General features: G+C 43.9%; 1 non-coding gene across 1 annotated transcript; it reads right to left on the bottom strand.

Moving 5' to 3' along the window:
- Positions 1-12,160: 12,160 nt before the first annotated feature.
- trnav-uac lies at positions 12,161-12,233 on the bottom strand. Its single transcript has one exon. It is a non-coding gene; the product is annotated as a tRNA-Val (tRNA).
- Positions 12,234-14,922: the final 2,689 nt, after the last annotated feature.

Below are 14,922 nucleotides of genomic sequence, written 5' to 3'. Positions count from 1 at the left end.
AAATCGTCAACCCTGTTACTGTCAACCCTGTTACTGTCAACCCTGTTACTGTCAACCCTGTTACTGTCAACCCTTTAACTTTATTTGGCACTTAAAAGTCACTTACTGTAGGCAATTTTTTTATTTTACCTCGAGATGTGACAAAGTTTTTTTTTTTTTTTATGAAGTTGAAAATGTGCTCTTTATGACAAAATGTTAAAATGAAAACATTTTCTTTAACAAGTTACACTTCTTATAAGGCACAGAATTGGTGGAACGACCCCAAGTATTTTCCAAAAAAGAGTTTTGTGAGATTTGTGCAACTGAGGTCGTCACGACTTACATGAGGGATTACAATAATGCCCACTTGCCCACTAACACGGGATGGTAGCGCCCACTAACACGGGATGGTAGCGCCCACTAACACGGGATGGTAGCGCCCACTAACACGGGATGGTAGCGCCTACTAACACGGGATGGTAGCGCCCACTAACACGGGATGGTAGCGCCCACTAACACGGGATGGTAGCGCCCACTAACACGGGATGGTAGCGCCCACTAACACGGGATGGTAGCGCCCACTAACACGGGATGGTAGCGCCCACTAACACGGGATGGTAGCGCCCACTAACACGGGATGGTAGCGCCCACTAACACGGGATGGTAGCGCCCACTAACACGGGATGGTAGCGCCCACTAACACGGGATGGTAGCGCCCACTAACACGGGATGGTAGCGCCTACTGAGAACTCTCGTGCAGGGAGAAACAGCTGCACTGATTGTGATCTATCCAATCATAGCAGCAGAACCTCCAGACAGTGATGTAGACCTGTCCATTATGCATCGCCTCCAACTTGTTAACATAAGACAACACGTCACCAATGTTGAAAGAACACTTGGCACCTACGCCCTTTATGGGTGGTGGGGGGTGGGGGGGTGGGGGGTGGCACTTGCTGATGTGTTTGATAGTGATCACTAGAGTAAAATTGGCTAAATTAAAATTGAGACGTTGCGCACTTGCATCCCGACTGCCCCTGCCAAAATTCAAAACCCATTCCCGCTGCGACCTGTTTAGTAACATGATTCACAACACAGGACAGTTTAACAGGTTCATTGGTTCTTTTGTATCATCCACGAAGAGGTCTAATTGTATATTCCAGAACAATTTGTTTAGAAAGTTGGGCCAACTTTTAGAATTTTTTAAACTGTTTTAATAGATGTAGTAAAGGAGTCAATGGAACGCAGACGTTCCATTGACCAGATTGGCGCACGTTCAACAAATCTGGTCTAACAAAGTGGATATTCGTCAAATCCGTCATGATTTATGTATTATAACAGGCCCACAATGTGGTTACTTAAGTCCGATTTGGATATATTTAGCTGTTTTCATTGCATAACATTTTAGAAGCTGTCCATTTTCAGGTTTAGAAGAAGTGGCTGCTAAATGCTAACTCCCGTTCATATAAGCTGGTTAGCATAGCTACCATACAGAAATCGGTGGTGGCAGTCAAATTCCTTTTGAACTGTAATCCGATTTTTACCTCAACATAGTGTGAAATACACATATAAACAAAAGCCTAACTCTAGGCTAATTTTGCTGGGGGGCAATGAGGAGAATCGGGATCTTTCCCCCATGGCTCTTTTCCCCACAAGTTTCCATGGCGATTCCATTGTTTTGGTTGACCTCTTTACCGCATCTATTCTAGACATTAAATGACGTAGTATTATTTAAATATTCCCCATGTAATGTTAGTGGGCCGCTAACATGGCTGCCATAGAATGTTGTAGTGTCATGTAAATGCACATAATGCAAAAAACCTCAGCGGCAAAAAACCTCTAAATACATTGCTTTGGTATATTCTATGACAGAGCATCCCCTGGTATCATTTAAATATGTTGTGATGAATAAATGGCCGCCATAAAGTTAAGGGATGCATTAATGTGTTGTTTTACTCACTAGTGGCTCGAGTGATGCGGTAATTAATGTCGAAAATGGAAATTATCGCACAAATGGCTAATTAATGGTAATGACCTGTTTTACAGTGGGGATTAGCCCACTATTTTATGGCTAGAGGAGAAAATAGATTTGCACCCAGATAAATGCAATGATGAAAACCCCAGGCGCTGGCTGTGCGCTTAAAATTAAATTAACATGACTTTTTGGAAAATGTAATGCCTTATAAGACATAATTACATCAAATGTCTCCTCTTGAATCAACACAATTAGCTTAAATTAAGCTAACTTAGTATTGCTTGTTTTGTGACTGGGGAGGCGGCTTTTGGAGAGAGAAGCCATGACCCGTGATTCTTTGTGTGAACGAGAATGGCCTTTGACCTTGTGATCCTGAGAATGGCCGTTTCACCTGCGCCCATAAACCCAGTTTGCTGTAAGGACAGAGCTGCTGTTGAAGCCCATACAGTGTTTTGCAAACAGTGTTATCTCTGTAGAGATGGGGAAACTGATTAGAGGGACCACAATAGGTGGGATTATCGCACACTATCCATCAGTTTACACAACTGAATCGACCTCCATGCTACTAAATTCCCATACTGTAAAAACGGACTACAGTGATGCTGTTGTACAGCAAGTTCCTCTCTTTTAAAGGGACTTGTAGTGTAGTGACTGTGCTAATATGGACACCATATAAAAAAAAAGATTTGCATCATATGAGTCAATCAGCGATCATTACTGTTCATGACATTGGTTCTGTCAGTATTATGACGCAGTGTAGGACTTGATTGATAGGTCACATTTTTTATAGCCATCATTGAAAGTTCTATTTATATTCCTAATATGTTAACAGATGGATAATAATATGTTTACAGATAGATAATAATAATGTTTACAGATAGATAATAATATGTTTACAGATAGATAATAATATGTTTACAGATAGATAATAATATGTTTACATATAGATAATAATATGTTTACAGATAGATAATAATAATGTTTACAGATGGATAATAATAATGTTTACAGATAGATAATACTATGTTTACAGATAGATAATAATATTTTTACAGATAGATAATAATATGTTTACAGATAGATAATAATGGCACAGGAGGGGATGGCTGCCGTTTTATGAACTCTTAACCAACAGTTCTATTTTGTTAGTTTTTTCGCATTGTTTGTAAGTTATTTTGTACATAATGTTGCTGCTACCGTCTCTTATGACCGAAAAGAGCTTCTGGACATCAGAACAGCAATTACTCACCTTGAACTGGACAAATGATTTTTCTTTAATGAGTCGGACGAGAGGGATGTCCTCCAGACACCCGGCAGGGCCCTCATCCCCGTCACTCGCAGTAGAAAAAAAATTAGATATCGCGGAAGGAGAGCGGGATGCTTGGTAAGGAGCCGGCGATGAGTGGCTAATCTGCCTTTGCCATCGATACTATTGGCCAACTTATAATCGCCTGATAATAAAGTGGACGAACCACAAGCACGTATATCCTACCAACGGGACATTAAAAACTGTAATATCATATGTTTCAAAGAGTCGTGGCAGAACGAAGAAATGAATAACATACAGCTGGTGGGTTATACACTGTATCGGCAGGATAGAACAGCAGCCTCTGGTAAGACAAGGGGTGGCGGTCTGTGTATATTTGTAAACAACAGCTGGTGCACGATATCTAAGGAAGTCTCAAGGTTTTACTCGCCTGAGGTAGAGTATCTCATGATAAGCTGTAGACCACACTATCTACCAAGAGACTTTTCATTTATATTCTTCGTAGCTGTCTATTTACCACCACAAACCGATGCTGGCACTAAGACCGCACTCAATGAACTGTATACGGTGTGATGTCACGAGAGGCTGTGTCCTGGAGGGACGTTACATCCCCCTGAGATGGCTGCAAACCCAGACAGCTATGGCTCCATCTGCTGGTATGGTCGGGAACTCCAACCCTCTATGGCCAATCTTCCCACGCAGCTGAAACCAATCAGGAGCTGATGAGCTGAAGGTTTGGTGAAGTGAAGAGACACAGTCTCCAAGCTGGGCTCTCTGGAGGACAAGAGTGCTGCACGTCCACTTCCATGAGGAATATAAGGATTTGGAGATACTTACCTTTGGGAAATACTCACTTTTGGATATCTGCACCTGTGGAAATACGTGTGGGACATTTGGAAGGACGTTTTGCTGGGTTGGCCACTAGCTGCAACGTGGAATACAGTAAGACTGGGGAAAAGTTATTTGAGCGAGTGAGAGTTGTGATTGTGGATGTGGAAGAGACATCCCTGAACTGTTAACCCTTAAAGAGCCACCAGAGAACAGAATTGTGTTATACTTTCGTTAGTTTCCCAAGACCTTTAATAAAATCCTTGTTTTGATTGAACCTGGTCTCCTTACACTACTTGAGCAATCCCGCTGAAAGCTGTGTAGCCTCTCGTGACGTCACAGATGGTGGAGAATACAGGCACGCTCAAGCGTTAATAGTGCATGTCAGAGGAGGATATCGAAGGTTTGATCACCCAGTTTTCCAAGTTGGCCGTAGGCTCCCCGCCGACTGAAATGGAGGACATATTGAAAGCCCTTGTTGCTGGCCAGCACGCCCAGATGCAAGCAAACGTGGCTCTCTTGGAGGAGCAAAAGAAAGCCAACCTTCTGAAGGCAGAGGAATTGCAGTTGCAGAGACAGAGGGTGGTCCAAAATACCCGCCCAATAAAGGCAAGTGACTTTATATCTAAGATGGGAGCTACCGATGACATTGAGGCATACCTGCATGCATTTGAGGCCACGGCCACTAGGGAAGCCTGGCCCAAGCAACAGTGGGTTGGTCTGTTAGCCCCCTTTCTAACCGGGGAATCGCTGAATGCTGTCCGGGACCTGGGCCCTGACCAGGTTACTGACTATGATGCCCTGAAGTCTGAGATCCTCAGCAGATATGGACTCACAAAGTTTGGTATGGCCCAGCGCTTTCACAGTTGGACCTTCCAACCAGACCAACCTCCTCGGGCGCAGATGCATGAACTTGTCCGAATCGCAAGGAAATGGCTGGATCCGCAGAGGAATACAGCAGCGGCGGTGGTGGAGGCCGTTGTGGTGGATCGTTACCTCACGCGCCCTGCCTTATGAGGCAAAACGGTTCATCAGTCAACAGGCCTTGACCACGGCTGATCTGACCGTGGAAGCTGTGGAAAAGTACCAGGCCACAGCGGAGATGCTGAATGCTTCCCGAAAAGACCCCAGGAGTGCGGCCCCACCACAAATGGGAAGAACCCGTCCAAAGGACCCCAAGGTCTCGAACCCAGCCACGTCAGGACTTATCCCGGCTCCAGGGGGAGCCAGAAACCAGGCGGGTCCAAGAAGAGTACACCAGGAGGGGGAAACTCGACAGTGTTACCGGTGTGGGGAGATGGGACATATCTCCTGGCAGTGTGGGAAACCAGCCGATGAACCTATGCCCACTGCGGAGTCCTCCAGCTCAGCACCCACACACCGTTTTGCCTCGCTCTTGGGAGTCGTAGATGGCGGCCCAGATCGACCCCCCCACCTGCCCGGTAACTGTGAATCACCATGATGTGGAGGCCTTACTGGATTCTGGTAGCCGGGCCACCCTGGTGCGTAAGGATTTGGTGGGCCCAACGTGTCTGACCCCGGGGAAAGTCCTCCCAGTTTCCTGTGTCCATGGGGACACCAGAGAATACCCCATTACTGAACTTACAATGACCAGCACACGGGGAACCATACACACGACGAGCGGGGGTGGTTGATTCCCTCCCCGTCCCTGTCCTAATTGGACGAGACTGCCCAGCCTTTTACCCACTCTGGAGAGAGTCTCAGGAGAGGATAACCCGAGTACCTCGGAAACGGAGAGGCAAGACTCATCCTGGGAAGGCTCCGGTGCAATCCTCCGAATTACTCACTCCCGCCCGGGCTCTGATAGGGATGGCAGGTGCCCAGACCGACACAGAGACGGAGCTACAGAATCTGGACAAAGAACTGTCTGGTCTGAAGGGGACCGCTGAGAGGTATCGTTTGTTAAAGCAACAGTTAGACATGAAGACAGAAGAGTTAGATATCCTCCAGGCTAAACTCCAACAGAGCTCCTTCCATAAGCAACAGGAGGAGCTGGAGAGGCTGCGCAGGACCATCGAGGAGTGCGAGGAGACCCTGCGCAGTAGTAAGGAGGTCCAGAAGAAGGCAGAGGAGAAGTACAAGGTGTTGGAGAACAAGATGAAGAATGCGGAGGCAGAGAGAGAGAAGGAACTGAAAGCTGCTCAACAGAAGCTAAACTCTGCTAAAACCAAGGCTGATGCGTTCAGTAAGAAACTCAAGGAGAGACAACAGGAGGCTGAGTCCCTGGTCCTAGAGGTGGAGGAGTTGAAGAGAGAGCAGGCTGGCAAGCACCACGGCAATGCGGACGCCCTCTCCCGGCGTGATGCCTTCTTCGCTGCCTTTACCCCGACGAGGACGTCGGTCCCGAGGAGGGGGATGTGTGATGTCACGAGAGGCTGTGTCCTGGAGGGACGTTACATCCCCCTGAGATGGCTGCAAACCCAGACAGCTATGGCTCCATCTGCTGGTATGGTCGGGAACTCCAACCCTCTATGGCCAATCTTCCCACGCAGCTGAAACCAATCAGGAGCTGATGAGCTGAAGGTTTGGTGAAGTGAAGAGACACAGTCTCCAAGCTGGGCTCTCTGGAGGACAAGAGTGCTGCACGTCCACTTCCATGAGGAATATAAGGATTTGGAGATACTTACCTTTGGGAAATACTCACTTTTGGATATCTGCACCTGTGGAAATACGTGTGGGACATTTGGAAGGACGTTTTGCTGGGTTGGCCACTAGCTGCAACGTGGAATACAGTAAGACTGGGGAAAAGTTATTTGAGCGAGTGAGAGTTGTGATTGTGGATGTGGAAGAGACATCCCTGAACTGTTAACCCTTAAAGAGCCACCAGAGAACAGAATTGTGTTATACTTTCGTTAGTTTCCCAAGACCTTTAATAAAATCCTTGTTTTGATTGAACCTGGTCTCCTTACACTACTTGAGCAATCCCGCTGAAAGCTGTGTAGCCTCTCGTGACGTCACAACGGCCATAAGCAAACAGGAAAATGCTCATCCAGAGGCGGAGCTCCTAGTGGCCGGGGACATTAATGCATGGAAACTTAAATCCGTTTTACCTCATTTCTATCAGCATGTTAAATGTGCAACCAGAGGGAAAAAAACTCTAGACCACCTTTACTCCACACACAGAGACACGTACAAAGATCTCCCTCGCCGTCCATTTGGCAAATCTGACCATAATTCTGCTTACAAGCAAAAACGAAAGCAGGAAGCACCAGTGACTCGGTCAATAAAAGAGTGGTCAGATTGCAGATAGCACAGACTGGAATATGTTCCGGGATTCTTCCGATGGCATTGAGGAGTACACCACATCAGTCACTGGCTTCATCAATAAGTTAATCAATGACTTCGTCCCCACAGTGACTGTACGTACATACCCTAACCAGAAGCCATGGATTACAGGCAACATCCGCACTGAGCTAAAGGGTAGAGCTGCCACTTTCAAGGAGTGGGACTCAAACACGGAGGCTTATAAGAAATCCCGCTATGCCCTCCAACGAACCATCAAACAGGCAAAGCGTCAATACAGGACTAAGATCGAATCGTACTACACCGGCTCTGACGCTCGTCGGATGTGGCAGGGCTTGCAAACTATTACAGACTACATTTACATTTTACATTTTACATTTTACATTTAGCAGACACTCTTATCCAGAGCGACTTACAGTTAGTGAGTGCATACATGTTTTTTTTTTTTCATACAAAGGGAAGCACAGCCGCGAGCTGCCCAGTGACATGAGCCTACCAGACAAGCTAAATCACTTCTATGCTCGCTTCGAGGCAAGTAACACTGAAACATGCATGAGAGCATCAGCTCTTCCGGACGACTGTGTGATCACGCTCTCCGTAGCCGATGTGAGTAAGACCTTTAAACATGTCAACATTCCCAAGGCCGCAGGGCCAGACGGATTACCAGGATGTTTACTCTGAGCATGCGCTGACCAACTAGCAAGTGTCTTCACTGACATTTTCAACCTCTCCCAGTCTGAATCTGTAATACCAACATGTTTCAAGCAGACCACCATAGTCCCTGTGCCAAAGAACGCTAAGGTAACCTGCCTAAATGACTACCGACCCGTAGCACTCACGTCTGTAGCCATGAAGTGTTTTGAAAGGCTGGTCATGGCTCACATCAACACCATTATCCCAGAAACCCTAGACCCACTCCAATTTGCATACCGCCCCAACAGATCCACAGATGATGCAATCTCTATTGTGCTCCACACTGCCCTTTCACACCTGGACAAAAGGAACACCTATGTGAGAATGCTATTCATTGACTACAGCTCAGCATTCAACACCATAGTGCCCTCAAAGCTCATCACAAAACTATGGACCATGGGACTAAACACCTCCCTCTGCAACTGGATCCTGGACTTCCTGATGGGCCGCCCCCAGGTGGTAAGGGTAGGTAACAACACATCTGCCACGCTGATCCTCAACACGGGGGCCCCTCAGGGGTGCGTGCACAGCCCCTTCCAGTAATCCCTGTTCACTCATGACTGCATGGCCAGGCATGACTCCAACACCATCATTAAGTTTGCCGATGACACAACAGTGGTAGGCTTGATCACTGACAATGACAAGACAGCCTATAGGGAGGAGGTCAGAGACCTGGCCGTGTGGTGCCAGGACAACAACCTCTCCCTCAACTTGATCAAGACAAAGGAGATGATTGTGGACTACAGGAAATAGAAAAGGACCGAGCACGCCCCCATTCTCATTGACGGGGCTGTAATGGAGCAGGTTGAGAGCTTCAAGTTCCTTGGGGTCCACATCACCAACAAACGAACATGGTCCAAGCACCCTAAACAGTTATGAAGAGGGCACGACAAAACCTATTCCCCCTAAGGAAACTGAAAAGATTTGGCATGGGTCCTCAGATCCTCAAAAGGTTATGCAGCTGCACCATCGAGAGCATCCTGACTGGTTGCATCACTGTCTGGTAGGGCAACTGCTCGGCCTCCGACCGCAAGGCACTCCAGAGGGTAGTGCGTACGGCCCAGTACATCACTGGGGCCAAGCTTCCTGCCATCCAGGACCTCTATACCAGGCGGTGTCAGGGGAATGCCCTAAAAATTGTCAAAGACTCCAGCCACCCTAGTCATAGACTGTTCTCTCTGCTACCGCACGGCAAGTCTAGGTCCAAGAGGTTTCTAAACAGCTTCTACCCTTAAGCCATAAGACTCCTGAACATTTAATCAAACGGCTACCCAGACTATTTGCATTACCCACCCCCCCCTTTACGCTGCTGCTACTCTCTGTCTATTATCTATGCATTGTCACTTTAATAACTCTACCTACATGCACATATTACCTCAATTACCTCGACTAACCGCTGTATATAGCCTCGCTACTGTTATTTTACTGCTGCTCTTTCATTATTTGTTAGTTATATTTTTTGTGTGATTTCTTCTGGTATTCTTTCTTAAAACTGCATTGTTGGTTAAGGGCTTGTAAGTTAGCATTTCACTGTAAGGTCTACACCTGTTGTATTCGGCGCATGTGACAAATACAATTTGATTTGATTTGATTTTGATTTGATGTTTACAGATAGATAATAATATGTTTACAGATAGATAATCAACATCGTGGGCTCCAGATCTGCAGCCTGTATGGACATGATTGTTATTGGGGTGCTGATAATTGCCCCTGGCGACACCCCTCGTAAAGCCCAATCATTTGTCACAGCTTCAACATTGCAGATTGAATGCTTTACTATGTGTTTGAATGCTGGCACATCTTAAAGCAAAATGCCTGGCAAGGTAACACAATAGCACATTGGGGACGAAAGTGTGGATTTCAAAAACTTGGCTCTGCTTTTAAAGGAAATTTGTGAATAAGCATAGGAGGACTTTAAAGTCCACATCAGTTGGAATATATGATTTTTTTTTACAATCTGCAATGGGAGAGTACTGCATTGCCCAATTAACAATAACTTAGTAACAAATTGCCAATAACTTAAAATCTATTATTTTGGGGCCAGAAACAACACACACATTGACAATAGTATAACTTATGTAATTTAGTTTTGAATCCTTATACAGTAACTTGGTCTAAGAGTAAACCATCTTTCACTGTCAATTTATCAGTGTAGTCTATATAATTAGCTAGTTATAGGTTACCTGGATTCTGTCTCAGAATAGCCTACTAACCAATAACAAATCAATATACCATCAATCGTTCAAATGATCTATTACTTCGGTCTGTTATTTGGCAGACATCAATGAACCAGTAGTCCAGTAATACAGGTCCCGACTCTAGAGTTGATTATTGCTACAATGTGGCTACACTCGTGTGAAGCCGTTAACACACAAATAAAACATAATTATTCTACTCTTTTGTGGTCCAATATTGAAATCTACTTTACAGACAGGAATAATTCTGCCCTATTTTAAGTGGCCCAAATAAAAAATGTCCCAATTATACTGCGGTAACAATTGCAGTTCCATTAAGCGCCCACATTGCTTTAGTACTGCAAGGTGAACCTTGAACAATTAATGGTTTAGCCTCTGAAACGCTACAGCCATCAAGCATTTTTCCACTTAATAGAATCGTAAAGAGTGTCAAAATATGAGGCTGTTCTTTACTAGACGTGAAGGGCGTTTTTTTTTTGTAGACCCAATTACGTTTGGACGGACTGTGAAACGTCATTTAGAGCTCAGTGACCAAAGGCATCACTTAAAATGCTCTCTTGACCAAGTACAACTTAATGTAACACAGCTGAATGATATGTTGCTCTCAGCACGATGCAATTCATTACCACAATTCAAAGTGCTTTTGCTGAGATTAAAAGGGCTAAACCCGGAAGTGTCAAGGTTAAAGTCAGACATGGTGTAGAAAGCGAGACATTTCATCTGTTATTGCATTGGTGTCTATGGGAGAGGCATAGGATTTGACAGAATATTGGCCGATTTTCCCCACACACACAGTAATTGGAGTATATGTTGGGTGATTATACGACAAGTCCAAAGTGTTCTGAGCATTCTGAGCGTTCTGAGCCCAAATCGACATTTGAGGAGATTAGGGGAAAAACAACTTTGTTTGAGGTCTGTAGCAGTCGTCTGTCTGGTTGCTAGGCAGGAGGGATCGGGGGGAGCTTAGCAACCACCCTTTCTACAGACTGGAACTGTGAGATTTTTTTATTATTCTTTGCGACGTATTCATTCTAAACAATATTTGGTAAAGTATCACCACTAACGTACATCTCTGCACCCCTTTGTATACTTGGAATTGGCTTGTATTGACACACACACACACACACGCACACACACACACACGCACGCACACACGCACATACACAAATTCAAAGGGCTGACACCACCGACAGAACTGAGTTACAGTTATGTAATGGAATATTTTTGTTTCACTGGAGAATGGCATTGATATATCACTGACAATACATATCAATACAAGTGCAGGTAAAGAGGAAATCTTTCATCCTGGACCACAGAGCAGGCTATTTTATAATTATTTTTTCGATATCCACTGGCCAGAACCTGGTCTTTAAGTCAAAAGGCTACACCAGAGGGGTATAGCAAGAAATAACAAAATTATTTTTTATTTTTTCGAAAGATACACTTGGAATGGACATGGTTTAATTGACCTAACAACTAAAAACACATATCTACTGTATGGTTAGATTTCTTAATAAACCAGAAAACCAATAGTTATTTTGGATTGTTAACAAAGTTAGCTGGCTAACTCGGTAAGTTTTACATGCACACTAATAATTTGATATTAAACTGATTATAGCGGAAGTCCGAGTATGGCATTAGTCATGTAAACACCTTACTCTGCTTATCCTGATTGGTATAAGGTACAGGGTTTTAGTGCTTCTGGAGCGGCGCTCCCTCACTTTTTTTCCCCATTTTTGAATAAACTAAGCTGGTAAAACTATTTTTGGAAAATTAATTCTGATTCTAAATAAAAAAATATTTAACTACCACTAAAATTCCATGAAAAACGATAGAATGACAAGCCAAATAAATATGTTTAGCAGCCTAGAGGTAAATGGTGGTTTCTTACATTTACGTCATTTAGCAGACGCTCTTAACCAGAGCGACTTACAGTTAGTGAGTGCATACATTTTTCATACTGCCCCCCCGTGGGAAATGAACCCACAACCCTGGCGTTGTAAGCGCCATGCTCTACCAACTGAGCTACAGGGGGTCTGTAGCTGTCTTCCCTCTGGGGGGTGGCCAGGTGATGATGAAGAACTGTAGACAACGTGTGTGCACTGAGGAGGCCCGTCGGAGGCTTGACCACTTTGGCCAATCAGAAAGTTGATAGAAAATCTGCTGCTCAGCGGAGTGTGAGAGGGGGACCCCGCCCCCCCCCCTCCCCCTCTGGCGCAGTGGAACCCAGAACGATACGTGACCCCTTGGTTATGGCAACACCGTTCTGCCGAGGACACCCAAAGCCCAAGAGCCTAAACCTTCTCTGGAAGTTGCTGTAGTCCTGCTTGGGATATTTAGCCTACATTGGCTATTGGTTGAGACGCAGGGCCCGGTCTAGCTCGTTATGTCAGGATGGTCAATTAGAAATGTGAATTGGGCCAAGTTGGAGGTAATAATGCATGTAGGTTATAGTTTATTGAGATGCATGAATACACCACACCATAAGCTTGATTTCATGGCTGTTTTGAAACGGATTTCCTGCAATTCTTTGTAGTAATGATTTATGTTCACTACTTGGTCAATTGATTTGATAGCATGTTTAACTATCGATGAATTGATAGTTCATCTCTGCTTTATTTTATTCTGTAATAGGGTAGCCTATATTGTAACCATGTGTTCAAGCTAATCAAAGTTTATTTCTGATACAGCGTAGTGTAAGCTAAACAACACAGTTACATGCCTCTCAACTAAAGCTCGCCTCGCAAACAGCGCAAAGATATTGAACTACAATGTCCGTACCCTAGAGGAAATTTAATTAACATAATATAAACATCTCCATCAAAATCTGTCTGTCTAAGCTACAGTTAAAGTCGGAAGTTTACGTACACCTTAGCCAAATACATTTAAACTCAGTTTTTCTCAATTCCTGACATTTAATCCTAGTAAAAATTCCCTGTCTTAGGTCAGTTAGGATCACCACTTTATTTTAAGAATGTGAAATGTCAGAATAATAGTAGAGAGAATTATTTATTTCAGCTTTTATTTTTTTCATCACATTCCCAGTGGGTCAGAAGTTTACATACACTCAATTAGTATTTGGTAGCATTGCCTTTAAATTGTTTAACTTAGGTCAAACGGTTCGGGTAGCCTTCCACAAGCTTCCCACAATAAGTTGGGTGAATTTTGGCCCATTCCTCCTGACAGAGCTGGTGTAACTGAGTCAGGTTTGTAGGCCTCCTTGCTCACACATGCTTTTTCAGTTCTGCCCACAAAACTGAAAGTCTTAGAAATAGTTTTCATATACAGACTTTACATCTTGAACTCAGAATCAAATAGGCTTCCCAAAAAGAACATGGTGGTAGGACATTGATGTTGATTGGCGTCAGGTACATTTTAGTCCCATCAAGTACATTTTAGTCATTTTAGCAGACACTCTTATCCAGAGCGACTTACAGTTAGTGAGTGCATACATTTTTCATACTGGGCCCCCGTGGGAATCGAACCCACAACCCAGGCGTTGCAAGCGCCATGCTCTACCAACTGAGCTACAGGAGGCCTGATTTCAGACGTGTCCATAAAAACAGGACACATCGACGTTTAAATCAAACAATTATATTAATCTGAGTATTCTCAATAATCGTATTATTGCATGCATGTACACGTACCCATTGATCCTGCTTTGGAGTACACCCCTCAGTACATTGCAGCATTAACGACCCTGTGTGAATCCCACCAGGCCATGGAGCCTAGCAACCTTAGATTACATAGTGTATTTTCATTACACTGCAGTTAGAAGAGCCTGAGCCACTCCACCAGCTCTGATCTCCACTTGTCGTCATGCATTATGCACCGTTCCAGAACAAATATTTATTTATTATTTGTCTTTCAAGATCTAAACGAATGAAAAACAAAGTCCACATATACATATTGCACCAGGAGAACTCTGGATTCGGTTGTGAAGTGTTTCACAAGAGGTGTGTCTTCATAGAGAGTATCATGTAAATGCCACTTTTTTTTTCGTCAAGGGAAGCTCAGATGGGAATTTTGGAATTCATAATGCTATAAGAGTTTCAATCTGTCATTAGATGAATCAACTAGGCTTCCTGTTTTGTATGATGATAGCTATTTCTACCATATTGGCTAGTGCTTCTGTTTTTTTATTTTATATATAGCATTTATTATTGCAAAGACATGTCATTATTATTCACTGTGTGGTCTCAAATTCATGCAATTAGAGAATCTATAGACAAATGATGAAACATAATACATCTTCCTAACAACATCAATGAACCAGGTTTGATGTAGAGAACAAATCTATTATATCTTTGTAAAAGTGAAGTATGTTTTAATAAGAAAAGTTTAAAATAAAAATGTCTCTAGTCTGTTGAAGTTCATGTACAAATGAACTCTGAGTTGTATGATGAATAAAATAAAAAGACATACGTTTGAGAACGTGGCTGTTAGCTGGTGACATATAGAGAATGGGGAATGTTTTGCACGTTTTAGTTCTTGCTCTAACAGGCCTAAGTATGACCTTGTCCTTGGCTGAAATGAAATGTATGTTTTCCTAAAGTCCCGCTATTCAGGTGTCCTCACGCGGTCTGTCCTTGGTCAGATATATGCGAAGACGTTCTCTGTACGGTCGTGAACCTTTCAAATTGAAAAACGTCATTATTTTAAGAAACCAATATGTGCAGTAAAGAGGTCAATGGAACGCAGCCAATGGGGGTTTAGAAGAAAGA

This window comes from Coregonus clupeaformis, chromosome 34, assembly GCF_020615455.1.
Source record: "Coregonus clupeaformis isolate EN_2021a chromosome 34, ASM2061545v1, whole genome shotgun sequence".
In the NCBI taxonomy this organism is placed as follows: domain Eukaryota; kingdom Metazoa; phylum Chordata; class Actinopteri; order Salmoniformes; family Salmonidae; genus Coregonus; species Coregonus clupeaformis.
The sequence above is the reverse complement of the archived record's forward strand: the minus strand, read 5'-3'. Positions and strand labels throughout refer to the sequence as shown.